Source organism: Syzygium oleosum, unplaced genomic scaffold (assembly GCF_021117445.2).
Source record: "Syzygium oleosum isolate NSW1041296 unplaced genomic scaffold, Sole_v2.1 Sole_v2.07, whole genome shotgun sequence".
NCBI lineage: Eukaryota > Viridiplantae > Streptophyta > Magnoliopsida > Myrtales > Myrtaceae > Syzygium > Syzygium oleosum.
In genome coordinates, this window is record NW_026607491.1 from 4,246,062 (window position 1) to 4,272,425 (window position 26,364).

At 42.6% G+C, this 26,364-nt stretch overlaps 1 protein-coding gene and 1 pseudogene across 1 annotated transcript in view; both read left to right on the forward strand.

Annotated features, from left to right (window-relative positions):
• Nucleotides 1-25,134, forward strand: part of LOC115673773 (UDP-glucosyltransferase 29-like) — a 28,605-nt gene extending 3,471 nt beyond the window's left edge. Inside the window, exon 2 of the transcript XR_008816940.1 lies at nucleotides 25,098-25,134. The gene's annotated coding sequence lies outside the window, so the exon portion shown is untranslated. The remainder of the gene's footprint in view (nucleotides 1-25,097) is intronic.
• Nucleotides 23,669-25,000, forward strand: LOC115677363 (UDP-glucosyltransferase 29-like; annotated as a pseudogene).
• Nucleotides 25,135-26,364: the final 1,230 nt, after the last annotated feature.

The following is a 26,364-nucleotide window of genomic DNA, read 5'->3' on the forward strand; positions in this document are numbered from 1 at the left end:
GTCCATGACTCCATACAACACATTGTTTTTCAAAAGATCGATTTGATACCAACAGACTCAATGCAAATAGACACCAATTTGCATCCCGCTTAAGCCTGCAATTGCACAATTCAACAATTTCGAAAAGATGATATTGAAGCTCTATTTATTTCACGCAAAACATAAAATAGGAAAGAAAATAATTTTTAATTCCGTTTGTTTCGCAGAAAATAAACTATGCTGAAAGATTTTCCTCTTCTTAATTGTTTATATCACTTAGAAAAATGAGTTCACAAAAAATATTTTCATTATCAATAAAAATGTTTTACACTAAAACTGTTGAGTGATGGAAATATTGTTCATTAGGTCATATGTCTAATTGATAAAAACAACATAATTAGGAAACTTACTAATTTTTGCGTTAAAAGGAGCCTAAAAGGAAATTAAAATCACTTATTATATAATATCATCTACTCAATACTGTATCACAATCTCTTAAAGCTCGTTTAGATAATTGGTAGCTCTGTCGTGATGTGGTTGTTTCGTGACAGGTATGATTGGTAATACAAAAAACTGCAGTACCTAAAAGCTGGGTGGAGCAACTTCTCAAAAGCTGTTGGAAGTTGCCTGTACCGTGGATGTTTTACAATGCTAATTTGCTTATTAAACACCTTATAAAACTAGCAGCCGAAACCCCATGCAGAATTATATTGAATAGATTGCTTAGCATTTTACAATTGATAGAACCAAGACATTTCCTTAGGGTGACAAGTGTCAGTCAGCCGATCATGGGGGTTCTAGTTGACCTTATGCTTTTGTTATCCATCTTTCGTGAATTATGTTCATCAAAAGTGTATGATTTTGTGGATTGGACTGTATAGTCTGTCTTCAATACTAGTTCTCCTAGTTCGGAGCCATGTCTGGTTCGGATGGTCATGGAAGCAACCGTCTTGCTGATGAAGATCAAGGGATGCAGGCCTTGTGGACTAGTCTCGAGGCATCTCAATAGACCATAAAACAGGATCTGGGGCGAACTCTAGACATATCCGCAGAGTGGCTTGGTCTTGGGGCTGGATTCTCCAACTTTTGTAAACGAATTCCATTCCAAGCTCCATCTCAATTGTCAGAATCTCCTGAAGGGGCAATAGGAGCAGACTGAGTACAGAAGAGTACCCCGACGATCGAGGGATGGGGAACCCAAACGGGACTAGCGAAATGGTGCATGGCTGAGTGATGGCCGTGGCCAATTGTTTGATAGATCTTATCCCACGGTTCGTTATAGCAAGCAAGTACATGAATTCTCAGATTACGGTGAAGATAGCCATTATCATCGTCGTCTCAGAAAATTGCATGAATTTCGTGACAAGATTTCCTTATTTCAATAACTATACAAATTTGAATTTTTTTTGTTGCAGACCTAGATCTATTTTTCCATGACACATGCATACCTAAAAATCAGCAAGCAAACTCTGTGGCTTGTAGATTTAAGGGAGACGCCTCTTTTTGGAAGGATAGCTTGCAAGTGGAGCGACAGAGAAGGGAAATCCCCGGTTAAAAAACATGGCGAAAATGCGGATGTTGTTAAACTGACAATTTTCAGTGGATTGCACATGATCAAAATTTTCTATGTCCTTCTTAAAAGTTGCAGGGGCAGGAGCCAGGAAGTATCAATAGAAACTAAAGTTGAAGGAGAGAACACAGTGAGAATTTCATGGAAGTGACCGATCCGATTCCTGAGCCAGTTGGAAATAGTGTTGGAAGGTTTTGAACCGATTCCTACAAAAGGAAAAGAATGAAGCTTATGGTGGGGGTCGAGAACAAGACATATAAGCAAGAATATCATGGATCGGAAGATATTTGCTTAATGGAATGATGCAACATTTTAGAACTTGAGGTCCAACTTTTTCAAACGGAGGAAATATGATGGGGGGAATGTTTGATTTGTTGATGATTTTTCGTTTAGAATTCAAATAGACAGAATATGCCCCCGTCCTTCGTCTGTTTTCACTCTACATCGTGAAGTTTCAATCATCTATATCTTTTGTTTTATCTACGTAGCAGTAGAGTCTGCTACCAAATTACCTACTGATGTTGACGCATCGCAGTTGGCTACAACAAATCACGTTTGTCTGCTAGCTGCCACCGCCACTCCTCGGACAACTCCATCTTCATGAACTGTCGCAATGATGATGTGAATTTGTGAAGTCACGGGTCACATTGATTTGTCCCTCTCTAAAGTTGGTTCCGTGACATTTGACCTTACTCGGTGCGTAAGATTCAGCTTTTGAGAAAAAAAATTGGAAAAATGAAAGGAGTTGTAAATTAAAGGAATTTTTCGAAATATAAATAGTACTTAATAAATTATAATTTAAAAGTATGTTGGGAAGCAACTTTAATTTAAATGGTATTTGAAAAGAGCATACTTTGTAATGACTTTTGCTATTTTTAAAAAAATCTCAAAATCGACGAAGGGCTAACGATTGTTAGTTTACGCGATCTCATGCGAGGCCTTGCCGGCAGCCAGATATGGCCTCGCTGACGACCTTGAGCAAGGTGAGGGCAATTCTAGAATTATGAAAGTTTAGCGAGGGCAAAGTTGGAAGAAAAGAAATACATTTGCATTCAGGAAATGCTCAAATCTCAAAGCACCTCTGAACCTGCCTTGGGTTAAAAACCTTTGGAAATACAATTGCACATCTCCAAAACTCTTTTAGAGTAAAAAGCCCATTAGAGAAATAGTTCCCAAGTGCACCCTTAATTCATGCAAGGACTGAAAATCCTTGAAATCAAAATGCTTTCATCGTCTGATTTAGGTCCACCAGATAATCTTAACTAAATTAAAGCTCCGTTTGTTTCATAAAACATGATTGATTTGGATATTATTTTCCTATTGCTTGTATTGTTTATAAAAATAAGTGAACGAAATTTTTTTTTCATCGTTTATGAAATGTTTAGACATAAATTATTGTGACCCACCCACCTATGGGTAGCTCAGTTGGTTATGGCGTACTTGGGATTGTGTGGTTAGGCGCACTGGTTCCAGATTCGATTCCCCAGCTGAGCACTTGTGATTTAAGTGGGGGGCCATGGCGGTGGGTTGTTGTGCTAGTCTCCCCCGAGGAATAGTCGAGGTGCGCGCAAGCTAGCTCGGATACCTCGGTTACCAAAAAAAAAAAATTATTGTCCCTAATGAAAACATTTTTCAGATTCTCATAAATTTCAATTTATATGTGTAATTATTTCATTTATACAACTCAAAGTAGAAAATAAGTCTTTGAAATTATTGTTGAGTGACCAATTTTAAAGATTTGTATGATGTAATACTACAAAATGTTTTGGACCTGAGCAGATCTTTAAAAGGCTTAAAGGGAGATAGAGGAAGAAACTCTCCGGTATGGTGAAGGGATCTCCCCGTAAGTTCTCTTCGTATTCCTTCTCTCCTGGGAAGAAAAATATAGGGAGGGAACTTAGGAGCCTGTGAGCGGGGAATGTAGATTCCATGTCAGCTTCAGCTAGCTATCGCCAAGTAGGTAAGTATATTAACCTCCCATGCCTGAGGTGATGCAAGGAAGCTTCGGCTTCTACTTAGTTGACCCGTGCTTTGCACAATGACCTATAACCATCTTGCCAAGTATCCCTGGTTTCAGGTCACTGTGGCCAATTTTAAAGATTTGTATGATGTAATATCACAAAACGCTTAGCCATATTTGTTAGGGGTAAAAATGTTTATTTCTCCCCCCGTTCTATCCTACTTCACGCTTTCCACCCTTTGCCATCCCCGGTGGCACATACCCAAGCGCGGGAGTCGGATTTCCGACACCGGTAGTGTACTCATCAAAGCGGAGGATGTGCTTGAGGGGGTTAAATTACTAACCGGAGGCCATGTGTGGAATAAATTTTCATTCCAAGTTAGGAAGCTACCAGTTTTTTGACCATGTATTTGAAATTAGTTTTTTTTTGAGCTTTTTTATCTGTATACGTAATTGAAGAGGCTTTGTTGATTTCGACAACATTGAACAAGAATGGTATGTTCTTACCAAAAAAAAAAAAAACAAGAATGGTATGACATTCTGCTGGTAAAATTAAGGTTTAGCAATAAACGTTGGATTGTAACTACATATGTTCTCAAGGCTGGCAAAACCTCATTTTATTACAACTGAAGCACGCAAAAATCGAGGAGACTCGCCTCCAAAGCTTAATCTTAACACTTCCACAAACTTACAGCAACATGAGAAAATAAAGAGGATAGATAACATAATTGTAATACGAAATTTCATTCTTATATAATAGCTAGACTTTGTACACGCGATACGGGCGTGTTAGATTTTTAAAATCTAGTGTGATTGACTGTAGGCTTTGGAAATAACGCATGTGTATAGGATTCTTCTTTTTCATTCTTTCAGTGAATTATGAAGGCAAAACGTTTCCTCCACCTCTTAATTTTTTCTCAGCCTCTATAGTCCTGAGATTATGGGGTTTTGTTGACCGAACTGCAGAAGTCTACCGTCAGGCATAATTTTACATTTGAGGGTATAGAAATAATCTAGGAGGTGGACATCAAAATTTGAATGTTGGCTTTATAAAGCATAGGATAGTTAAGTAACTGGTTTGAACTTTATTGTACCTTAAAAACATAATTTAAAAAAATATATATATGTTTGAGCAAGCCTTGATCCTTCCTGCACGTTGATGATAATTGATTGAACCTGTCAACACTGAGAAGCACTTTTGAACAAGTCGTGCAACAAAAATTATATACTACTCTTCTAAGTGCAAGTTATGTAACATCTTTCTCGGGGCAGAGGCAGTGCTGGTTACGATGTATATGATCCACCTCAACTGTATAGTCAAATCTATCTCTAGAGTAAGAAAATTTTTACTTTTTATTTCTATTCCAAATCTATTTCTAGAGTTGAAATTTATTCCAGAAATAGAAAAATGAAATCGCGTTACCAAACGAATTTATATTTCAAACCTATTTTCGGGAACAGAAAAATAGAAAAATAAAGAAATAGAATGGTTATCATGCGCACTCTTAGTCTCGACTTTTCTGTTTTGCTAGAGACAAAAGAGTCTTGATTTGATATCTCATATGCACGTGGAGGAAGAAATTGATGCGGAATTTATTAGTGGTGCGTTTCTGGACAGATTGGACAAACAGAAGTTCAAACGGAAAGCGAAACGGTGATGCGATTAGATGGTTTTTTTTCTATTATTTTAGTATTTTTTTATGAGTTAATTATAAGGGTCGTTTTTGTAATTTTGCTATTTGATGCTCATTAAATTTTCTATTATGATTAGATTTCCTATTATGATTAGGTTTCCAATTCAGATTAGGTAACTTTCCTATTATGATTAGGTTTCCAATTCAGATTATGTAACTTTCCTATTATGATTAGGTTTCCTATTGTAATTAGGTTTAACCCCTATAAAAGGGTGTTTAGGGTTTGTTTTGAAGAGATAACATTATTATCATCAATACTGAATTTCGATATTTTTCTCTCTAAGCAAGGTTTTGCTTGAATTATTAGCTGAACGCTGCGTCAAGTGGTATCAAAGCCTATGGCAACTGGCGGTGGTCTTCGTGACGATGCTAAGGAGACTGGAGCCCCAACCCTTGGGGACGACGCGCTGCAACGTTTGGAGCAGCGTTTAATGGAACGCTTGGATCAACGATTTGATCAAAGTATTTGTCGTTTCGAAGAACGATTTGACAAGTTAACAGAACGATTCGAAGGTCTCGACGTTAATGTCAACCGGAATCGGCGGAACGATAGAAGGCCGGGTGCAGATCTTGCTCGCGGTGATCCTGTTGATAGGTCTATTCCTGTCCGCAGGTTGATTAACCCTCTATTTTCAGAGAGTTCGGAAGAAGAAGAAAACGATTATTTTGATGCGGAACGTGCTGATTATGGCGGCAGACGTCGTCATGGAGGATTTCAAAGAGGATATGATCGGAGAGATGGAAGACGACGTTACGACGATCGTGAAGGTAACGACTTTAAATTGAAAGTCGATATTCCTTATTTTAATGGAAGTCTGGGCATAGAAGAATTTCTGGATTGGCTTGCTGATATAGATAGATTTTTCGACTATATAGAGACCCCTGGTGAGAAAAGGGTGCGATTAGTAGCCTGTAGATTAAAGTGGGGTGCATCTGCATGGTGGGAGAGATTACATAATAGGAGGGAACGAGAAGGGAAAGAGGGAGTTCGAACTTGGACTAGAATGAGGAGGCTACTTGTCGCGACCGACCTCCCTATTTTTTTTAACAAAAGAGGGGGGTCTCGCCTGGTACGCGCTAAGTCTAGGTTCAGGACTTAACTAAGGCTCTCCCAAGCCCATACCATATCGCGACTTAGGGTTTAAGTATTTAACATGCAAGTGGTTTATACCAAGGAGTCGCCACTAATTGATTTGGGGTGGGTCGATTAGAAACTCAAATAAGGTGATGGGAGAATCACCCTATTCCTACGAACCAGAGATTAAAAGAGTTCGGAGACTTGGTTACACTAGTTGGATAACTAATGCCCTTTCGGTACCATTTTACCCTGTTCATTTTCTGAAAGCATTTGTCAAGCAGTTTGGATTGATTTTAGGACCTTTCTCCTAACATGTAAGGTGCTCAAGCGAGTGCATAATCAGAAACGATCAGCAGTCAAGGACACAACAATTCATGCAGCCTAAGGTTCTAACCTGAACTAAATCAGATGACATTCAAAACACAACAACTCATGCAATTGTATTAAAACATGCATAATAATATAACGGTAATAAAAATAACATGCAAAATGCTACCGCACAATCTCATGCTTATCTAATTTAAACAAGACAAAAACATGCATAATAATACCATAATAAATTAAAACAACAAATATATCACATAATTTGAAAAAAAAAATCTTTTTTAAAAAAAAATTTCGGAAAAAGAAAAAAAATAGAAGAAAAAGAAAAAAAATATTATTTAAAAAAAATTTTAATTTTTTTTAAAACTTTTATTTTTAAAATAAAATAAAAATATAATATTAAAAAAACCGGGTCCGGTCGGCTCGATCCGACCCGGGTCAACGGACCCGACCCCGGTCGTTGACCCGGGTCGGGTCGGTTGATTCGAATCGGGTCGGAACCGACCCGGGGCGTTGACCCGAGTCGGATCAGTTGATCCAGGTCGGGTCGGTTGATTCGAATCGGGTCGGAATCGACCCGGGTCAACGTATCCGACCCGGGGCGTTGACCCGGGTCGGATCAGTTGATTCGGGTCGGAACTGACCCGGGTCAACGGATCCGACCCAGGGCATTGACCCGGATCGGGTCGGTTTACCCGGGTCGGGTCGACCCCCGCGTGCATAGGCACGCGGGGACGCCTGCGGAGCCAAAATTGGCCTTCCGTCGGCCGACCCAGACCGGCGCCGACCTTAATCCGGCCCCTGGGAGTCGCCACCAAGCTTCGCTGCCCGCCTCGGTCGCCGTCCGATCGCATGCTTGCCGGCCGGCGACCGAATTAAAACCAGCCTCATTGAGGTATTTTGTCGAACACCGGGCGTGCGCGACCAAAAACAGGAGATCCGACCTGTTTCGAGGCCCCGCCGTCCTTAGGAAACCTGTTCTTACCTTTGGCGATGACGCACGGACGGTGGGGGACGATGGTATGGGTCGGGACTCGCGCGAAACGGTCGGCCCGGGTCCCGGCCAAACCGGGAGCAAAAACAGGGGAGAACAGAGCAGTCCGGGCCGGGAGACGACTCACCGGTCGACGACGCGTCTGGGAGGCTTCCGGCTGGTCCGCGGGCGATGGCGACGCTGCTGATTCTTCTTCTCGCTCCGACAAACTCAGTTTGCTCTCTCTCTCTCTCTCTCTCTCTCTCTCTCTCTCTCTCTATTCTCTCTCTGTTCTATCTCTCTCTGTTTCTCACTCCAAATGGCCGACCCAGGCTCTCTGGCTCCCTGAGTCGCCGCCGTCGGGTCGGCGGCGGGGATGGATGGCTGAAGCTGAGGCGCGGTGGCCGCCGAAAGCTCCCTTTCTCTCTCGGCTCACACTCTCACGCTCTCTCTGTGTTTTTCTAAAAAATGGCCGACCGAGCCTCTCTCTCTCTTTCCGGCTTTTATAGGCGACGACGACGGTGCCCGCCTGCTCCTTTACGTCTGCGTGATGACGGCCTGCACCAGCCTACTCTGGCCCGCGACTTTTGCGACCATTTAGGCCGGTGCAGAGGGGGGGCTAGTTCAGACGCGGAAGAAGAGAGGAAGAAGGGGGAGAGGAGGCCGGGTTTTCGAGGAGGACGGGACTGGCCATTAATGCCAGTCCCGTTGGCGTGCTTCGTCGGCCATCGTCTGACCTGATGGGGACAGCGTGGGTTGCTCCGCCGCTCATCGCTTCTGCGTCAGCGGCAGAGGAGAATAGGGGAGAGAGAAAAGGACCGCTCGGCGTAGGGGGGAAGAAGGAAGGAAGAGACTGGGCCAGGCCGGGCCCAGCCACGCGCGGGGAAGAAAAAGAAAAAGAAAAGCGGGCTGGGGTCGCGCGGGGAAAAGAAAAAGAAAAGAAAAAGAGAATGGGCTGGGCCCGTGCAGGGGGAAAGAAAAAGGACAAAGAAAAGGGCCGGGTCGGCCCGGCCCCGACCCGGCCCAACTCGGAAATTCTTTTTTTTTTTTTAACTCTAATAGATCCTATTAATACAAATGTGCCTAAATTCTATATGCAATGCATTTAAATAGAAATATTTTTTTGTTTTAGGAATTAAAGAAAATTAACTCCTAAATTTTGTGTAATTAATTTTGGGCAAATTAAAAATAGGTGTCAACAGCTGCTCCTCTTTGAAGGTGAGCTCGCAGAGGTTGCGCTCGTAGAGGTTACATTCAAAGATAAAAATGACACCTAAATTTGGCCCATACATGCTCAATGAATGCTATTTTTGGCGAGACTGGTGTCCCATTTTTATGATGCGATATAAGATGATGCATGCTAAAGCAAATAAAAACATACCTGGGGCTACTTACCTTGCCGAAGGGTAGAGTAATTCCAGATAGTTGATATTGTGTGTCGAGGACCCGAACCTGTCTTCGGTCTCCTTGACGGGGGGAATGGTTTGTCTAGGACCCGAACCTTTCTTCGGTCGCCTTGACGGGGATTGTTTTTGTCTAGGACCCAAACCTTTCTTCGGTCGCATTGACTGGATTTTGTTTGTCTAGGACCCGAACCTTTCTTCGGTCACCTTGACTGGGGATTGCTTTGACAAAGTACCTGGGGGTCCTCGCCCGAGGATTTGATGGTTTGCCTGGTGGGTCCGCGCCAGCAGGTCTTGAAAAGGCTCAAACGATGAGCACCTGGGGGTCCTCGCCCGAGGATTTGTTGGTTTGCCTGGTGGGTTCTCGCCAGCAGGTCTTGAAAAGGCTCAAACGATGAGCACCTGGGAGTCCTCGCCCGAGGATTTGATGTGAACAGAGGGGGTCAATCCCATGCTCAGGAGGTGAACAAAGGGGTCAATCCAATGTTCAAAGGGTGAATAAAGGGGTCAATCCAATGTTCAGAAGGTGAACAAAGGGGTCAATCCAATGTTCAAAGGGTGAACAAAGGGGTCAATCCGATGTTCAGTTGATAAACAAAGGGGTCAATCCAATGTTCAAAGGGTGAACAAAGGGGTCAATCCAATGTTCAAAGGGTGAACAAAGGGGTCAATCCGATGTTCAGTTGATGAACAAAGGGGTCAATCCAATGTTCAAAGGGTACCATAACAATCGTAGGTACATGAATTTTTTGAACCGGGCATGGGTAAAATGTACTTACCTGGGCACGTTCCTGCCTCTTAAGGGCGTGTCTCCTGTCAGATAAGTTTTTTTGTGCAAAGATATACGCATTCATCGGAGAAATAGACAACTAAGGCTATTCTGGAATATCGTATGAAATATCTTGACCAACTAGTCAAGATGCTTTTCTTTTTCAAAGAAACACCCTGTTTACCTTATGGGTAGTTTGAAAAGAAATCTGATGAAATACCTGGGATTTCTTACCCGGAGGTTTAATGCATCATCTACTGAATACCCAACCTTTTTCGGGGCATCTCTCTTGGGATGATAATGGGGGCTTCTCCAGCACCTGAATTTTTGTGTCCTATCACTGGGGATTAGAACTCTGAGTTGCAAAAGCATGCTGTGTCAATTCCGCTTGGGGAACAGAAGAAATTTTTTGTGACATCTTTGGAGACGCTCCAAAGATCATATGTTGTTTGAGTCTTTGAGGATATTTTACCTGTCAAAGAGGATTAGCGCAAACATGCATGCATTCATCAAGGATAGACAAGCTAAGCTATTCCAGAATGCGCATTTGAAAGTTCATGCATGATGATTTTGCCATGTTTGCATCGCCAAACATCTACTGAGGGCAATCAAGACAATTTTTGCTCGCTGGACGGACTTCTCGAGATGCTGAACGAGGGACCTTCAGTCAGAAAGGACTTTCCACTCACTCTCATTGAAAATGGCTATTTGTCCCGTCCATTAATGCGGGAACATCGAAAACACTCAATCTAACCGCTATCATATCAACAAGGGTCTGAGTTTTCTCGCAAGCGGTACGATGCTACCAATCTGAGAGGTCTTCCTCAGGGTCGTAATGTAGGCTTGGTCGATGGCTTAACAAAGGTGACTGTCCAAGTCAAGGCCATGAAAGAAAAATATTCCGTAACTATTTTCAGGTTTACAAGTCAAGAACCCTGCAAAAGAGATAGAAGTAGTCTTGCTCGCACTTCCTCGAGCGTTATTTATCAACATTTGAAATTCCACGTTAAATCAAGTGCCCTAGTCAGAAGAGACTTCATGAGAGATATAACGTGGGCTTGGTTTACAGGTTGAGGAACGAAATGATCGTTGGGCTCAAAAATGTGTGTGAGGGTGAGAATTGGTGATCATCTTGGCATTGTCACCAATCTTTTCTCCATCGTCAGGATCTTTTTGGAAAACTTCATGGGTAATCCTGTGCTTTGACTTCTTAGACAGATTTTTTCTTGAGGAGTTTCTGCATCAAGCATTTTCCTGGATACCATTCGATCTCTGTCCCGATTGCTTTCTGAGATTTCCTCAGCTAAAACTTCATTGTTTTTCAAAGCAGTTACCTAGAAATTAGGGACTCCTTTCTTTTCATCTTTTTCATCGTTTTTCTTCTTCTCCTTTTTTCTTTTTCTTTGTTTGTTTGTTTTTTTTATTCATGGGCATTGGCCTTGCTTTTACCAGGCACACTGCTTTTTCATGCCCCTAGTTTTCAACATTTTTTTGCTGTTCTTTTAGTGTTGTCAGGACTAGCCTAAACAAGTTTGAACAGAACAATATTGTTTGGCTCTTGGGGTCTTCATCTTCATTCGATATTCTAGGCCCTGACGCTCAAACTGTGGTGACTTTTGCCTTGCCCCGGTGTGGGGGATGATCACCAACTGGGTTCATACGAAATGAAATCGCTGGCTCAATTGGGCTAGCAAGGGATATAAGTGTATGGGATAGAAGAAGAACTGCTCTTCGTCATCCTAAGGCACTTAAATTATCGCGTGAGTTCATCTGTAATAAAAACACTTAAAGATTAATGCAAATAAGAGCAAGAAAACTTCTATTCATCTTTTCACCTTGTACGAGCTGTTGCAGCTGATGATCATAGAAAATTTTAGATATTACAAACTCCTCATCCTTCTTGTCTTGCTCAGTTCCTAGGTGAAAACATCACTGTTATCAATAAGATGTTGGCATTTTGAACAGGCTTTAGTTTGCTGCTTCTTTTTTGACAAAGCCCTGTTAGCCTCGACTGTTCAGCCGTCGATGGTGTGCTTGTCTTGGAGGATCCTGTCGAGGACCGCCGGACCCGTGAAGACGACGAGGCCGAAACCACGGGAGTGGTGATCGAAAGGGAGGGACGCTCCTCTTACTCCCTCTAAATTTGAATTCTCCCTGTGATGCTGGTTTACCTCAAGCTGCCCCAATGTGGGGTGGTTCTTGACAGGGGTGATTTAAAGAAACCTCTGAGTGTATGGGCTAAAAAATGGTCAAGCAAATGATCAACAGTAATGTATGGGGTAGAGAAATGAACTGCCTTTCGTCATTTTGACTACCGTACCTTATGCGAGAAATCCCTCTACCTTGTAGAAATGAAACTTTTTCGCTCATCTTGCAAGAGTTTGGTACGTAAGAATGTGTATAGACTAAGGATTGCCTCTCATCATCCTGACACACCTCGTTCAATACATCGGAGCAGTTCGACACCATTCGTCGAATTGTCAAAATTTTCACAGGGAATTGGTGAATTAAACAGGTAAAATTACCATGCGAAATTCTTTCCAAAAGGCATGCAATGCACTTGAGGGAGGGTTAAGCATTTATTTGCTTTAACATGTTTCCTCTTTCTTTGTTTCTTTGTACTCTTATGAGAAGAGTTTTTAGGGAAAGAGATACTTATCTATGCTGTAATAGCGAGGCAAACCTGCAGGGTAATAAGAAAAACTATGTTAATGAATGGCTTTTTGAGGGATAGGAATTGGAAACGATACAACATTACCCTTCGTGACTCCCTTCATTTGAGATTAAACTTATAACTCCTTGAGTTTTCTCGGATGTTGATAATTTCCTTCTAACACAAGCAGGAGTTTATGTTAGAAATGAGAGGATTGAGGGTAAACTAAGAACGATACAAATTACCCTTCTTCCATTTTGCCTTCAAAGCTAGCAAAGTCTTTTCTCCTCTTTACTTTGTTCAGCCTTCTCTGTTTCAGTCTGCTCCCTCATACTCTTGGTCTCGAAGCTCGAATGAAATCCTCTATAATTAGGAGTGCTTCCGAATAGAGGGTTCTATTGTCAGCGCATGCTGTGTCAATGCGGTCTCGGCATGTTGAGGAGTTTCTTGTAAATGCTCTGATTCCTGACTGCACAAGGCATGTGCAATTGCTTGCATGTGGATCTTCGCAGCAAAGCTAATCTCCGCTTTAAAGGTCTTTGATGGATGTGGGCGTCACTACCATCGAGACTTCCGTGGTTGTCAGGACCGGCCTTGACGCCATTTTGTCATATGCAAAGTCCTTTCCAACTGCTTGCACCATGAGTGTTCTTTGCTCAATTTTACCCTATGTAAAAGGAAAAAATATGTCATTTCTATGCTAAAGTGGACGAACTTTAGGAACGAAATATACCCTTTTTGATGGACTGGGGGATTGCATGCCCCTTAATCTACTCTCCCAATTAAGCATTCCTTCGTCGTGTTTCATTCGAGAGGTCCCAACATTGGTGCTCTATCCGGCTTGCTAGCACGTCAGAGTCTACCATGTTCCCCAGTTCATTATCTGCAAAAGAAAATGGATGGAATATCATTTCCAAAATTTGTTAAGGAATAAGACATGCCTTTTTCTTTCAAAAGGGGTAATCTTTTCTTGATTTGCCCCCGACTTTTGTATGAAATGATGTTTCGCTCATCATAGAATCAAGGAATGCTCAGCATTTTCTTTGACTCTCTGGGGCTGATATCACCCACTGGTAGTAATGAGATTTGCCCCATGTTTTATTTGAAGATTGGATGATCTTCGTTCGGACTGCCCCTATCAAATGAGTTGGTCTGCTAGCATCATCAGGGTCTGATGTACTCTTCAGTTTGTGTCATTTTCAAGTGTCCCCTTTGTAATAATAAATCAAAAAGGAGTATGCTCTGAGATACGAAATGAGCGAGTTAGAAAAACAAACAAGGCTATGAGCATGCATACTTTTCCACCACCGCTCTTTTTTGACCTTTTGAAAAATGATAAAACGTTTGTTTTATTTTCAAAAGCTTAGAAACGAGGAAGCATGAGGAAGTCCGGGCCTCATAACACTTTTATTTACATGGCTGGATATCATCAACGGGCCGGTTTGGGATACTTCCTCAGGCCCTCAAAACAAAACATTTGTAATTCTTTTGAATAATTCAGGCGAATTACATTTGTTGGAATGGAAATTGCAATACTAAAATTCCAAGCATAATTAAAAATTCAGAAAACTGGGAATCTTAGGAAACAGCTGAGACTTTAGAAAGCAAGAAAAGCTCCCACGTATGGGAGGATTCAAACTATTAAATATGCCTCTATTCTAAGGGAGGAAAATTGAGTCTTCAGTTTACTCAATGACGACATCCGTGCCTCCTGCTTGATTGGGTGGTGCGTTGCGGAATGAAAACATCTTTGCATCCAACAATTTCTGGACCTTATTTTTCAAGACAACACAATCATTGATGGAATGTCCCATTTCGCCCAAATGATAGTCACATGCCTTGGAGGGATCGTAGTTGGGGAAACGCTCAGGATTTTCACGCTTTGGCTCTTTAGCAAGCAACCTCTTGTCCAAAAGAATAGGTAGGATCTGAGACATAGGCAAGGGGAGTGGCGTGAACTGCTTTTTGTTATTTCGCCTTTGGGGCGGCTTGCGGCCTGAGGCTGGTTGCTGTTCACTGCTCATCTGAACCATTGGGGAAGGACGAACGGTTTGGGTGTATGCAACATCCGCCTCTGTCAGGGGTTCTTTCTCCTTCTTTATGCCGAGTTTCTTGCTTGTGGAAGTGGGGTCTGTAAACCACCCCTCACGCAATCCCATTTCGATTCGTTCGCCCACAGGAACAAGACGATTAAGGGATTCAGCAGTGGCACCAACCAGGCGGTATCTGTATTCATATGGAAGAGACTTTATGAACAACTTTACTTGTTCATGATCAGTGAGTTGTGGGGTAACCTGGGCGGCCAAGTTTCTCTATCTGGTAGCATACTCTTTGAAGGACTCACTCTTCTTCTTCTCAGCGCGTTCCAGATCGTCACGAGTAAAGGTGACGTCGAGGTTGAATTGATAATGTTTGAGGAATGCATCAGCGGCATCATCCCAAGACTTAAAAGTATCCACATCTTTCGACATATACCATGTCAAGGCTAGCCCTGTCAAACTCGCTTGAAAGGTTTGAATCATGAGGGGTTCGTTGTTAACGTACTGGGTCATCCGCACATGATACATGTGCAAATGATGTCTGGGGCATGAGGTACCATCATACTTCTCGAATTCCGGCATCTTGAACTTTTCTGGTACTTTGACCCGTTTGTATATAGACAGGTCAAGTGGGACAGCATGCTGCGGGCCTTGTAGCTGTTTCAGCATCTCCTCGACCTTTGCAAGGCGTTTGTCATGTTCTGTCATCGTTACAGCTTCAAGTTCAGGCTTCCTGACAGCAAGGGGAAGCGGATCGTCCTCTAGCGGGGGCATGTTGCTATCGCTGGCGGAGGCCTTGTCTTTTCCAGTAAATTGTGGTGATAACACCACCTCAACTACTGCAGGCGTGGGTGTGAGCTTGCCCTGAATGGATTCCAGCTGCTTTGTGAGATTTTAGATTGCGTTGAGGACCAGCTTCATCTCGTCTTCCATGTTATTGAGACGGACGTTTTCTTCAGCCATTTTTTGTAACTACTGGGGAAAACGCTGATATGAATGAGTATAATGCCCAATAAAGAATCATTCTATGACCTAGTCATATTATTATTACATATTTTCTTTATTTGCAAAGAAAAAAATGAGAAAAAAGGTTTTTATTAATATTAACATTACAGGCGGCGTCCTCGGGATTTGAACCCCAGTCGCCTCGGACCGTTACGCCACATCCCCAGATACCACTGGGCTGAAGGCCGCGGTGGTGTCATTAAGGGGCAAAAAATTTTATTTAAAGCATAAAAAACGGCCCGAGTTATATTAACATTAGTACAACCCATAAATATTTTTACAGGAGATAACCAAAACCCCTAAACATAGATACATGGAAATATAAAAGACAGGGCTTTTAACAAAAGGGTGCCCTTCCCGGATACTCATTCTATAAACGATGGGAAAATCACGGTCTCTCGGATGCGCTTATTTTTACGGACAAGCTCCGCAATAAGCGTATCCCTGGTATATAGACTGTAATCAACAGTGGCTTAACAGTAACAAATCAATTGAATAAGTAGGCCATATATATAAAAAAAAAATTGAGAAGGGATAGAATATATACTTTTCCTTGAACCATGGCAATCGCAACAACATGCACATGAGGAGCGAGGTTCGATTTCTATCTAGACTGGCTCAGCAAAATGAAATTAAAAGGGTGCCTGACCGTCGCAGTCTCGCGTTGGTGTCAAGTCCTTTTAACCTCGGCCAAATCGAAAGGAATATCTTATAGTCACGCGAATAACGGCTAAAGATATTTCTTTACGATTTTTTAGAAACAAATTTCGGGGAAAAGAAAGGCAACCTCTACATCGCGGGCTCGCGTTCGAGGTCGTATCTTTTTTAACACCATCCTAAAATGCCCTATTGCGGCCTAGGTCCGGCAACGTGGTTGTGTATGCAATAGTGTAGTGCTAAATCATTAAGGCATGCACAACAATTTATAAATAATCAATTTGAACTTACAAGAACAAATAACACATTAATGTCAGGTTCATACTTGGAGTCCTTGCTGCCAAACAAAAATTATTTAGAAACAAATTTCGTGGAAAAGAAAGGCAACCTCTACATCGCGGGCTCGCGTTCGAGGTCGTATCTTTCTTAACACCATCCTAAAATGCCCTATTGCGGCCTAGGTCCGGCAACGTGGTTGTGTATGCAATAGTGTAGTGCTAAATCATTAAGGCATGCACAACAATTTATAAATAATCAATTTGAACCGGCAAGAACAAATAACACATTAATGTCAGGTTCATACCTGGAGTCCTTGCTGCCAAACAAAAATTATTTTTGAACAGGATAAAATTTTTTTTGGCTTAAGTCCACTTTAAAAAATGCAAGTCCCCAGCAGAGTTGCCAGTCTGTCGCGACCGACCTCCCTATTTTTTTTAACAAAAGATGGGGGTCTCGCTTGGTACACGCTAAGTCTAGGTTCAGGACTTAACTAAGGCTCTCCCAAGCTCATACCATATCGCGACTTAAGGTTTAAGTATTTAACATGTAAGTGGTTTATACCAAGGAGTCGCGACTAATCGATTTGGGATGGGTCGATTAGAAATCCAAATAAAGTGATGGGAGAATCACCCTATTCCTATGAACCGGAGATTAAAAGAGTTCGGGGACTTGGTTACACTAGTTAGATAACTAATGCCCTTTCGGTACCATTTTACCCTGTTCATTTCTGAAAACATTTGTCAAGCAGTTTGGATTGATTTTAGGACCTTTCTCCTAACATGTGAGGTGCTCAAGCGAGTGCATAATCAGAAACGATCAGCAGTCAGGGACACAACAATTCATGCAGCCTAAGGTTCTAACCTTAACTAAATCAGATGACATTCAAAACACAACAACTCATGCAATTGTATTAAAACATGCATAATAATATAACGTTAATAAAAATAACATGTAAAATGCTACCGCACAATCTCATGCTTATCTAATTTAAACAAGACAAAAACATGTATAATAATATCATAATAAATTAAAACAACAAATATATCACATAATTTGAAAAAAAAAATCTTTTTTTAAAAAAAATTTCTTTTTCGGAAAAAGAAAAAAAATTATTATTTTTTTAAAAAAAATTTAAAAAAATTTAAAAAATTTTATTTTTAAAATAAAATAAAATAAAAATATAATATAATATTTAAAAAAACAACCGGGTCGGGTCGGCTGGATCTGACCCGGGTCAACAGACCCGACCCAGGGCGTTGACCCGGGTTGGGTCGGTTGATTCGAATCAGGTCGGAACCGACCCGGGTCAACGGATCCGACCAGGGGCGTTGACCTGGGTCGGATCAGTTGATCCGAGTAGGAACTGACCCGGGTCAACGGATCCGACCCAGGGCATTGACCCGGGTCGGGTCGGTTTACCCGGGTTAGGTCGACCCCCGCGTGCACAGGCACGCGGGGACCCCGGCAGAGCCAAAATTGGCCTTCCGCCGGCCGACCCAGACCGCCGTCGACCTTAATCTGGCCCCTGGGAGTCGCCACCAAGCTTCGCCGCCCGCCTCGGTCGCCGTTCGACCGCATGCTCGCCGGCCGGCGACCGAATTAAAACCAGCCTCATTGAGGTATTTTGTCGAACACCGGGCGTGCGCGACCAAAAACAGGAGATCCGACCTGTTTCGAGGCCCCGCCGTCCTTAGGGAAACCTGTTCTTACCTTTGGCGATGACGCACGGACGGCGGTATAGGCCGGGACTCACGTGAAATGGCCGGCCCGGGTCCCGGCCAAACCGGGAGCAAAAACAGGGGAGAACATAGCAGTCCGGGCAGGGAGACGACTCACCGGTCGACGGCGCGTCTGGGAGGCTTCCGGCTGGTTCGCGGGCGACGGCGACGCTGCTGATTCTTCTTCTCGCTCCGACAAACTCAGTTTGCTCTATCTCTCTCTCTCTATTCTCTCTATTCTATCTCTGTTCTATCTCTCTCTGTTTCTCACTCCAAATGGTCGACCCAGGCACTCTGGTTCCCTGTGTCGCCGCCGTCGGCTCGGCGGCGGGGATGGATGGCTGAAGCTGAGGCGCGGTGGCCGCCGGAAGCTCCCTTTCTCTCTCGGCTCACACTCTCATGCTCTCTCTGTGTTTTTCTCAAAAATGGCCGATCGGGCCTCTCTCTCTCTTTCCGGCTTTTATAGGCGACGACGACGGTGCCCCCCTGCTTCGTTACGTCTGCGTGACGACGGCCTGTACCGGCCTACTCTGGCCCGCGACTTTCGCTGCCATTTAGGCTGGTGCAGAGGGGGGGCCAGTTCAAACGCGGAAGAAGAGAGGAAGAAGGGGGAGGGGAGGCCGGGACTGGCCAGTCCCGTCGGCGTGCTTCGTCGGCCATCGTTTGGCCTGATGGGGACAGCGCGGGGCTGCTTCGCCGCTCGTCGCTTCTGCGTCAACGGCAGAGGAGAACAGGGGAGACAAAAGGACCGCTCGGCGCAGGGGGGAAGAAGGAAGGAAGAGACTGGGCCGGGCCGGGCCCAGCCACGCACGGGGAAGAAAAAGAAAAAGAAAAGCGGGCTGGGCTCGCGTGGGGAAAAGAAAAAGAGAATGGGCTGGGCCCGTGCGGGGGGAAAGAAAAAGGAAAAAGAAAAGGGCCGGGTCGGCCCGGCCCCGACCCGGCCCAACTCGAAAATTCTTTTTTTTTTTTTTAACTCTAATAGATCCTATTAATAGAAATGTGCCTAAATTCTATATGCAATGCATTTAAATAAAAATATTTTTTTGTTTTAGGAATTAAAGAAAATTAACTCCTAAATTTTGTGTAATTAATTTTGGGCAAATTAAAAATAGGTGTCAACACTGCTGAAGCAAGAATTCCTTCCACCCAACTATGGGCAGATTATGTTCCAGCAGTACCAACGTTGCCAGCAGGGCAATCGGACTGTGCATGAGTATACGGCCGAATTTATGAGATTGGTGGAGCGAAATAATTTATCAGAGATGGAGGAACAGCAGGTGGCCATATATATCTTGATGGTTTGAAACCCTTTATTTGAGATAAAATTGGAGTGCAGTTTCTGCGAAATTTAACTGAAGCCAAGAATATGGCGATGAAGGCAGAATTGATGCAACAAGACAGGGGAAGAAGAGGCTACGGAAATTATCGAGGTAGCAGTTCGAGCAGTTCGGTAGAGAAGAAGAGTTTCAATAATCGCTTTAACGCAGGGCGAAATCAGGAAGATAAGGCGGTAGAAAAGCGCCCTATGAACGAGCCGAGGGATAAGTGAACGCAAGCACAGAAAACTGCGAACCCTAACCCTTATACTAAACCAGCTGCGATAAAGTGTTACAGGTGTAATCAGCTTGGGCACCGTTCTAATGAATGCCCTCAGAGAAAGACCGTAAACGTAGCAGCAAGAGAAGAGGAGGAAAATGGATATTGCTGTGCGCCGGATGCTGAGGACGATGATTTTGAAGATGAAGAAGAGGAGCAAGTAAACTGTGTGGTGCGCAGGATGATGTTGGCCCCAAAACAGGAAGATGATTCGCAGCGCCATCAGTTATTCCGAACCAGGTGCACCATTTTGGGAAAGATTTTTGCTGTGGTTATTGATAGTGGAAGTATGGAGAATATCATTAGGAAGGAGGCAGTGAAGAAACTGGGGATACCCGTGGAGAAGCATCCTAATCCCTATACGTTAGGATGAATTAAATCTGGAGCGGAAAGCATTCAGGTGACTGAACGATGCAAAATTCCATTCTCCATTGGAAAATATCATAATGAGCTGTATTGTGATGTAGTAGACATGGATGTATGTCATGTGTTATTTAGGAGACCGTGGCAATTTGATGTAGATGCTCAGCATTCGAGAAGAAGCAATCAGTATAACCTTGTGAATGATGGAGTGAAGTATACGTTGCTGCCACTGAAGAATAAAGGAAAACATGCTGCTGAAAATAATTTCCTTACCCTTACGAGGAAATTTGAAGCTGAGGTTAAGGAGACTCGACAGATTCACGTGCTGGTCGTGAAATAAACAATCGAGACTGAGGCTGAATTACAAGTGGAGGAGCAACCTGAAGTAGTCAGGCCTTTATTGAAGGAATTTAGTGAACTGATGCCTGAAGAGATTCCATATGGGTTGCCGCCTATGCGCGATATTCAGCACCATATAGACTTAATTCCCGGTGCTAGTCCGCCGAATTTACCGCACTACAAGATGAGTCCTAAAGAGAGTGAGATTCTAAAAGAGAAGGTGGAGGAGTTGTTGCGAAAGGGGCACATTCAGAATAGCATGCGCCCATGTGCTGTTCCGGCCTTGTTGACTCCTAAGAAAGATGGGAGTTGGCAGATGTGTGTAGATAGCAAGGCCATTAATAAGATAACAGTGGGTTACAAGTTTCCAATTCCGAGATTGGATGACATGCTGGATAGGTTGCACGGTGCTAAGTGGTTCTCGAAGCTGGATTTGAAGAATGGATACAATCAGATTCAGATTCGGCCTGGAGATGAGTGGAAGACAACTTTCAAAACAAAGGAGGGGTTGTACGAATGGTTGGTGATGCCTTTCGGACTTTCCAATGCTCCAAGCACTTTCATGAAGCTTATGAATCAGGTTTTGAAATCTTTTTTTGGCAAATTTGTTGTAGTATATTTTGATGATATCCTGATTTATAGTAAGACCGAGGAGGATCATCTATTGCACTTAAGGGAGGTATTGACAGCTTTGCAGATTAATAAGCTGTATATTAATCTTAAGAAGTGCAGTTTTTTAACTAATAAGCTGTTATTCCTGGGTTTTATTATTACTGCTGAAGGAATAGAGGTAAATGAGGCGAAGGCAAGAGCAATCAGAGAGTGGCCGACTCCTAAACAGTTTCTGACGTTAGGAGTTTTCATGGGTTAGCTACTTTCTATCGGCGATTTATTAAGAATTTCAGTACTATCGCAGCCCCGATTACTAAATGTATGAAGAAAGGCAAATTTCTATGGGGAGAGGAAGTAGAGAATAGTTTTGCTATTATGAAGGAAAAGTTATGTACCGCACCTGTTCTTGCCTTACCTGATTTTGATAAACTTTTTGAAGTGGACTGTGATGCTAGTGGAGTTGGTATAGGAGCTGTTTTATTTCAAGAGCGTAGACCAATTTGCTATTTCAGTGAGAAGCTTAGCGAGGCGAGACAGAAGTGGAGCACTTATGACAAAGAATTTTATTCTATCGTAAGGGCTTTGAAGACCTGGGAGCATTATTTGATTGGGAAAGAATTCGTCCTTTATTCTGATCATGAAACTTTGAAGTATCTGAATAGTCAGAAGAGGATTAGCAAAGATATGCATGCGGGATTGTGTCAATTTTTGCAAAAATTTCCTTTCAGATTACAGCACAAGTCAGGTGTGCATAATGTCGTAGCAGATGCATTGAGTAGGAGAGCTGGCTTGTTGATTACATTAAGCCAAGACATCTTGGGGTTTGAGCAGTTGAAAGATTGTTATGCAGACGATGATGACTTTGGGCAAATTTGGAAGTCATGTGCTTCTGATCAACCTGTACAAGAATTTTATGTGCAGGATGGTTATCTGATGCATGGCAATCAGCTTTGCCTTCCTCGGACATCATTACGAGAGAAGGTAATTCGCGATTTACATGATAGTGGATTAGCTGCACATCTAGGTCGTGATAAAACTATTGCTGCAGTCCGGGAGCGATTTTACTGGCCCCAGTTGCGTAGAGATGTCAGTAGGTATGTACAAAAGTGTTATGTTTGCCAGACTGCTAAGGGTCAATCTAAGAATACAGGTATGTATATGCCTTTACCTGTTGCTAACAATATATGGGAAGATCTGTCCATGGATTTTGTGCTTGGTTTACCACGGACACAAAGAGGCGTGGATTCTGTTTTCGTTGTGGTTGACAGATTTTCTAATATGGCGCACTTCATTCCTTGTAGGAAGACTTTTGATGTAGTAAGTGTGGCCAGATTATTCTTTAAGGAAGTGGTTCGTTTGCATGGTGTGCCCAAGTCTATTACCTCAGATAGAGATAGTAAATTTCTAGGGCATTTTTGGGGGACTTTATGGAAGCTGTTTGATTCATCTTTGAATTTCAGTAGCACTGCTCACCCGCAGACTAATGGACAAACATCGGTGGTTAATAGAACTTTGGGAAACTTGATTCGAAGCATTTGTGGAGATAAGCCGAAGCAATGGGATGTTGCTTTATCACAAGCAGAGTTTGCTTATAATAATGCAGTTCATAGTTCTATTGACAGGTTGCCTTTTTCTATTGTTTATACAAAGGCGCCTCAACATACTCTGGATTTGGTACAATTGCCTAAGCAAGCGGATAAAAGTGTAGTAGCGGATCATATGGCTAAACAGATTGTGGAAGTGCATCATGAAGTCAAACAGAAGCTAGAGGAAACTAATCAGAAGTATAAAGCTGGAGCAGATAAGCACAGGCAAAAGCAGGTGTTTGCGGTAGGTGATCAAGTCATGATTTTTCTTCGTAAAGAGCGATTACCAGCTGGATCTTATAGTAAATTACAGCCAAAGAAGTATGGACCTTACGCTGTCAGCAAGAAGATCAATGATAATGCTTATGTTATAGACCTTCCACATAGCATGGGCATATCCAACACTTTTAATGTTGCTGATTTGTCACCATTTCATGAGTCCACAGAGCCGTTATATCCAGATCCTAATTTTAACTCGAGGACGAGTTCTTTTCAAGTGGAGGAGAATGATGCGGAATTTATTAGTGGTACGTTTCTGAACCGATTGGACAAACAGAAGTCCAAACGGAAAGCGAAACGGTGATGCGATTAGATGGTTTTTTTCTATTATTTTAGTATTTTTTATGAGTTAATTTTAAGGGTCGTTTTTGTAATTTTGCTATTTGATGCTTATTAACTTTCCTATTATGATTAGATTTCCTATTATGATTAGGTTTCCAATTCAGATTAGGTAACTTTCCTATTATGATTAAGTTTCCAATTCAGATTAGGTAACTTTTCTATTATGATTAGGTTTCCTATTGTAATTAGGTTTAACCCCTATAAAAGGGTGTTTAGGGTTTGTTTTGAAGAGATAACATTATTATCATCAATACTGAATTTCGAGATTTTTCTCTCTAAGCAAGGTTTTGCTTGAATTATTCGCTGAATGCTGCGTCAGAAATGTTATTGGAAAAAAAAACATGACAGATGATCAAATAAGCCATTCTTCTATAAATATCCACTTGAAATCAAAACGATCAAAAGCTTAGAGCGAACAATTATTAGCTAAGCGAGTCACACATATCGAGCATGGCTACGACAAGAAGAACCATTAGGGTTCTCATGCTTCCATGGCTTGCTCATGGTCACATAGGTCCATTTCTGGAGCTAGCCAAGAAGCTCTCAAAGAGGAACTTCCACATCTTACTCTGTTCAAGTCCTGTCGACCTTAGTTCTATCGAAATTCCTCATGAATATTGTTCCACCATTGAGCTAGTAGAGCTCCATGTCCCTTGTTTGGCCGGTCTCCCTCCTCAATACCACACTACTAGGGGCTTACCGCCTCACCTCATGCCGAAACTGATGACAGCCTTCGACATGGCAGGCCCTAACCTCTCTGACATCATCGCTGATCGCCAACCCAATTTGCTTATCTTTGATTTTCTGCTCCCATGGGCGCCAGAAGTTGCGAGGTCGCACGCAATCCCAGCGGTCAACTTCTCGAGTGTGGCAGCAGGGACGATTTCATATGTAATCTACTCCATCAAGAGGCCGAGCGATGAGTATCCTTTCAAGGCGATTCGTCTTCAAGACCAGTGGATGGCAAAGTATAGGAACCAAATAGAAGAAGCATCAGAGAGTGGCCCGAGCACCACGGAAAGGGTCATGCGGTGCATTGACCATTCATCGGGCCTAATCTTCATGAAGACCTTTAGGGAATTGGAGAGTAAATACATTGACTACCTAAGTGATCTTTTGGGGAAGAAAGTCATGCCCGTCGGTCCACTAGTACAAGACCCTATCCAAGAGGATGGGAATCACATATTTGAGTGGCTTGATCAAAAGAAAAGATCGTTGACCGTATTCGTGTCCTTCGGCACAGAGTACTTCCTCACAGAGAAGGAAAGAGAAGAGATAGCCTATGGGTTGGAGCTTAGCAATGTCAACTTCATTTGGGTGGTTAAATTTCCTGTGGAAGAGCACATCAAGCTTGAAGAGGCACTTCCTAAGGGATTTCTTAAGAGGGTGAGAAATATAGGACTAGTTATAGAGGGATGGGCACCACAAGCTAGGATTCTAGCACATCCAAGCGTTGGTGGATTTGTGAGTCATTGTGGGTGGAGTTCGGTCATGGAGAGCATGAAGTTTGGAGTCCCGATCATCGCGATGCCGATGCATCTCGACTAGCCGCTCAACGCGAGGCTCGTCGAGGACATTGGGGTCGGATTGGAGGTGATGACGAATGAGAGTGGAGAGCTCGAGAGAGATGAGATTGCGAAGGTGATCAAGGCTGTTGTGGTGGAGGAAGGTGGGGAGTGTGTGAGGAATAGGGTCAAAGAAGTGAGTATCGGCATTAGGAACAAAGGAGATGAAGAGAATGATGAAGTGGAGGATGCGATTGTGAAGCTTTGTGGAGTGTGAAGGATAGCGTTTGACAGTTCGTTGAGTTTATGTTGTAGCTTTCATAATTATGTATGCTAAGGTCAAAATTTTTATCTCGAAGCTTTTCCTAGAGTAGCTTGTGTGTGGATTACAATCCATACGCACGTCCCCATGTATGAGAGAAGAATCAAATTCTATTTGCTGAAATTATACAATCTTTTCTTGAAATTTTGCCTTGAGTTAATATTACCGACAACCAAACGTTATGCAGAAAAGGTTAAAAAAGATAGGCAAGCTAGGGACACTTAGCCCTGCTTCCACGCATGTCCATCAACACAACGTTTCCGCTTCCATCACGGGAAAATTATAAAAACAGTCCTAAATCTATTGCAATTGTATCAATTCAGTTATAAATCTTTTTATTGTACCAATTGAGTCATAAACCTTTTGCATTTATGCCAATTCAGTTCATCCGGCCAGTTTTAGCTGGCCAGCACTAACATGAACACCGGCCATTCTACGTGGCACGTTCGGTGTTGACGTGGATAATATTTAATAATATTTTAATATTTTTTCGAATTATTTTTTTCTTTTCTTTCCCTTTCTTTTTTCTTTCCTCCCTTCATCTTTAACCTCAAGCCATTCGCCGGAACAGGCGATCAGCCAGAGGCGGGGGCTGGCAAGGTTGGTGCCGCTAGTTGATGGCGAGGGGCGAGGACGAGCCTTGCCAGCCCAGCCACTGGCGACCGGCTAGAAATTGAAGATGAAGGGAGGAAAAAAAAAGAAAGAGAAAGAAAAGAAAAAAAGAAGAAAAAAAAAGAAATTCGAAATTTTTTTATAAAATATTATTAAAAATTATCCACATTAATACTGGCCCTGTCACGTAGGATAGCCGGCGTTCATGTCAGTGCCGACCCGCTAAAATTGGTTGGATGAACTGAATTAACATAAATGCAAAAAGTTTATGACTCAATTGACATAAAAAAATATTTATGACTGAATTGATACAATTACAATAGGTTTAAAACTGTTTTGGTAATTCTTCCCTTCCATCCTCCATCTCTCGGCCACGTTCCATGCACATACATCCCCGTGCAAAGGTAGCCTCTGAATCACCGTCCTCTTCCCATATTAACCTATGCGCACTTGCTGAACGTTCCAATTCTTTAACCAACCCTAGAACAAACACCCAAAAACAAAGTGAACTAGAAAAAGTAAGAAACGAGCCCGCAGAGAGACACATCCACCAGCATTCTCATGCTTCCATTGCTTAAAAGGTTAATGCCACAAAAAATGCCAAACTGATACACCTGTAATAAATTTATCCCAAACTAATTTTTAACCATAAAAAATTCCCAACCTATACATTTGTGACAATTTTACTCCAAACTAATTTTTTGACC